General features: G+C 36.5%; 1 protein-coding gene across 9 annotated transcripts in view; it reads left to right on the top strand.

Annotated features, from left to right (window-relative positions):
* The window catches only part of LOC113822121 (sodium/potassium-transporting ATPase subunit beta), an 84,805-nt gene that overhangs the window by 72,147 nt on the left and 7,658 nt on the right, over window positions 1-5,000 (top strand). The window lies entirely within an intron of this gene.

The raw sequence follows: 5,000 nt of genomic DNA on the forward strand, positions 1-5,000 counted from the left end.
GGATCTAAAATAATAAAAATAAACAAGTAAATAAGGCAAAAATGGTGCAAAATATTATCCCTTGAACCCGCATGGTGCCTCTTCAACTCAGTGACGGCTGTACATTCCTGGCATTCCAATTTCCACAGTGTTTGAAGACCACAGAGAAGATGAAGACGCAGATGTTGTTCATCAAATGTTCACGCATGACGTTCACACTTTTTTAGAACTATTAGTGAAGGTTTACGTTTTTCCGTCTTTTTGGAAACTGTTTTCTCTCTCTCTCTCTCTCTCTCTCTCTCTCTCTCTCTCTCTCTCTCTCGGGTTATTTAATTTACAGGTCTGATATTTTTCCTGGTGTCGCGATTTGAAAAAAACAGCCATTTTGGGTAATTCTTCGGGTCAAAATCATATGATGAGTTATTGCTTAACATTCTCTTTAAGAGGAATTAGACGTAAGGCCTAGTGTTGTCCAAACTGGGGTCCGCGTACCCCTGGGGGAACGCAACATAGATCATAGGGGTACGTGAACGAACAAGGAACACACACGCCTCACATCTCACATTAAGTAGTCTCCAACCTATTCTTTATTATATCTTTTGTATTCGTGTATCACATTCGAATTTATTGACCAACACCCCTGCAATGCAATCTTTTCATTAGTATATCATTTGTATTATCCTAAAAAAAAAAAAAAAGTTTGTTTAACCATGGTGGCCGGGGGCGGGAGGTGCGTAACAGTACAAGAAGGCAATAAAGAGTACAATAGGCGATAGCGTTTGGACTTCACTGGTGAGGCCAATATCAATATTTCTCAGATCCATAAAACAGAGCCACATGCTCCAAAGTCATTGATTTGGAATATATATACCTTAAAATCCTTGTGGAATTCCGTTATACATTTATGTTCGGTTGCTTGTGAATATTTCAGATTTATCCAATATAAGAAAAGACGTCTCTACATATCTCTTTTTATCCTAAAATTGGGTAATGATATTTCATATTGCAACTGAATAATAATTGTTTTAGAAACTCTTCTTGAATAATAGTTGTGGCTTGTTGCTTCTCTACCGCGCTTGTATGTTCACTATCCAATGTATTGATAGATGCGATATATGGTGAAGCTTGCGTCATGCGGTCTTGTTAGTAAATATCGTTATTATCGAAGTAGTGCCGCCTCGCCCACATTCTTGAAAAACGCCCCTCTTCGCTGGATTCCCGTTATGTTAAAAACAAAAATGCAATTAATGGTAATAGAAAATTCTTGCCCATTTTTCCCGCAACTATATACATATACAAACACACACACACACACACACACACACACACACACACACACACACACACACACACACACATATATATATATATATATATATATATATATATATATATATATTTGTATAACCCATTCGTCCCGAAGGAATTTTTTCTCAAGTGTTTCTTCCAATTTCCTTTGGTCAGTAATGAAGAATGATCATCATAAAAAAGTACTATTTTAAAAAACAAACAAAAACATTGATTTTTTTTATATCGGAAAATATTGTGTGCCAAATTTGTCACGCTTTATTATTGTATATATATATATATATATATATATATATATATATATATATATATATATATATATGTATATATATATGTATATATATACATATATATATATATATATTTTTTTTATGTATGTATGTATATATGCATATTTATGTGTGTGTGTGTGCGTATGCGTGTGTATGTGTAAAGATCCCTGCAAAGTCACGCGGAAAAAACACGGTGACTGTCGTAGCATTGGAAGCTGCAAAGAGCGTTGGATTTTAGCAGCCACATCATCAGTGATTGGTTTTTGGATTAATCTGTTACTCATTGTCACTCAGTAGCAATTGTTTCATAACAGACATCGGAATTCACATCTATTTATTCCTTTCTATATACTGTTTATACATAACGAGACCAATTACATCTCTTATCCATAAATTTTATATTATATTAGATAAAGAGGATAACACGAACCTCAAGAATTCCAAGAATATTCACTTAGAGGAAACTTTCAAAGAACAGGAATCGCCGGGCAAAAATAACGGTCGTTTCTGGGCAGTTGTGGGTTAACCGTTGGCCATTTAAACATCCACTTGAAGCTCCAGTGGACAGTGGGCAGTATAGAGGAGGTGGGAGTGGGGTTCTCTCTAGGTATCATGCCCTTTATATTGTGTACTTTTCTCCCTCTGTTTTTTTCTATTTCTTCTTCGCCCAGCCTTCTTTTTATTTTCTCGGACACGCCATGAAAATGTAATAAGGAATTTCTAGATTGATGGGTGATTCAAGTTTCGAGAAATTAAAGGTTTGATGATTTTATCAAATAGTTATTATTGTTTGATGGGAAATTTGCTTCCTCCAAGTGTAATTTTTTCAGTTATAAAAAAAATCTTTGTATGAGCCTTCAAGGACTTTGGTCTGTTACATCTTTTACCGATTTTTCGATGCAAATCATTGAGAATAAAACCTATAAAAAACGCATTTCTGGAGAGAGTGAAACGAGCATCATTATAAAGACGGCAGACGATGTAATAGTAAATATTGTCTTCGGCCCTTCCTTCGCTTCGCTTCACCAAGATAACACTTAATGGAAAAGTTGCAGACTACCTGTGAAAAGTATTGATTATTTTATTGTCGTTACCATTTCATTATTCATATGTGGTTTATGATATTTTTAACCTTATTTCTATTGAGTGTGAGAGCTTATTGGTTAAACTAAGAGAATCAGTGGCTTTATCGCGTGGGTCGAAGGCGTGGAACCTATCTGGTATTAATTTTAACTTACATTTGTATTTCTGGCGAAGATATATTCGAAACCGGTCAAATGCACCTCTTGTATTGTGAAAATATTCTCATTCATATAATTTCTCTATCACATTTGTTAAATTAAGGGGCTGGACATATGGCTCAATTACTAACAGTTGTTTTTACGTTGCTGCTGTTGCTTTACAGAGCTAAAAATGTTTACAATAATGATCTGCTGCTTGGTCTTTTGGACAAGCATCGTAAAATATCTCTTTAGACATTCCAAAAAGAAAGACGATAATTAAAAGATGGATGTTCCAGGAAAGGAAAGGTGAATACAACCAAAGTAGAGAGCTTTTGTGTGTACGAGCATGTCTGTATATGAAATGTAGTTAACTGGAAGAGCAACAAACGGAGATTGATCATTGTCAGTCCATGAAGACTGGTTATCGTTCGTTGGTCGCAGACACTCTCTTCGTCGGCTGAGGGAAGGAAGCAGGTCTGTATGTGTTGGGCATTTCTTCCACGTCCTGTATATTCTCTTTAAGAAATTGGAAGGGAAAAAAATTGAGGAATAAGGGATATAAAATAATAGGGTCACAATCTAGACACGTGTATAATTGTGATATGCATGTGTACAGGACGTTTATAGTTTATTTTACATATTATATGTAGTTACTTATATTTTATGTCTATATTTTTCTAATTTCCATTGGGGTATGGGATATAACGAGAGAAATACTGTTTATCGCACATATATCCCCCTTATATACGATTATCATTATCATCATTATCATCATTAGTATCATTATTATTCTATATTTACATTCTCAAATAGTACTTACAAAGAATGAATAGTTTACTTTTCTCCTACACGTAGACGCATGTTTTTTTGCAAAAAAAATTAATTTGAATGTTTGGTTCCTCCAAGTCTTGTTCATTGCTATAAATTATCGCCTTGGTTGATTGAACCCGACGTCACAGGAAAACATACATACCTTTAGTCCTCGTTGCGGTTTTTGTAGTTTTCTGCTACACACACACACACACACACACACACACACACACACACACACACACACACACACACACACACACACACACACACACACACACACACACACACACACACACACACACACACACACACACACACACACACACACTTTTCTGCTACATGTTAACTTGATTTAGATTCTTTCATATTCAGTCTACATATATACAGACAGATAGATAGTCAAACAGAAAAATTAGATAGGTATGTAAATAGAAAGGTAGACAGAAAAAGAAATAGATATAAGCATATAGAAACTGATATAAATAAAGACAGACAGACATAAGGAGATGAATAGGTAGATAAAAGTGTACATGTATATGTATAGATATGCGCGAACGGGTGTAAAAGTGTGCTCATCTGTTGCCATATATGTTTCTCCCCTTTTTTATCTGGTGTGAAAACATTTTGATTTCTTCAGGTCGAAGTAGATAACTGGCGAGCAACAACTGAAACCAAAAACGAGTAGAAAGTGGCTTTTTTAGAAGAGGGAAGAAAAATCGAACATTTTGAGGTTCAAGATAATGATTGATGAACTAAAGAGAAGAAAATAAAATGGAAAAGGAAAGGAAGGGGGGAAAGGGAGTAGGAGAAGGAGACGGTGAAGCAAAAGAAACAGAAGGAGAAGGAGAGGGAGAATAATGAAAGACAGAATAAGAAAGAGGGGAAGAAGGAGAAGAAAAATGGAGGGCAAGGAGAGAAAGAGGGAGCAGGAGCAGAAGCAGAAGAGAGAATTGGTCTTCGATCATGGAGTAAGTGGTCCCGATAGCATCTTAGGAACCAATTTGCCACCGCCCACATCTCACGGGCGGGGGCCGAGAAAGGGGATCTGCTACCCATTCCCGCCCACTTCGTTCGTTCTGCTGTCAATATCCCTACCGCAATCGCGCCTATGTCACTCTGCCCCTAACCCATAGCTTCCTATTGGCGCCCATCACCTGCTCACCTGCGCATCTCAAGGTGGCTTCGTTCCTGCAGGTGATGTCGTATCGAGTTATGAGATTTTTGAGATGGAAAAGGATGTTGAGGTCTTTTTTTTTTGGGGGGGGCGGAGGTCTGGAATCTGGTCGGATGTTTACTATATTGTTTTTTGTTGTCTGATGTTTGTGTTGTGATTTCTGGGTCCATTATTATTTGTTGTCCTTTTTTCTTCTTTTTTATGGAATTGCTTGGTATTATTCTATTTTGG

This window comes from Penaeus vannamei, chromosome 7, assembly GCF_042767895.1.
Source record: "Penaeus vannamei isolate JL-2024 chromosome 7, ASM4276789v1, whole genome shotgun sequence".
NCBI classification, from domain to species: Eukaryota; Metazoa; Arthropoda; class Malacostraca; order Decapoda; family Penaeidae; genus Penaeus; species Penaeus vannamei.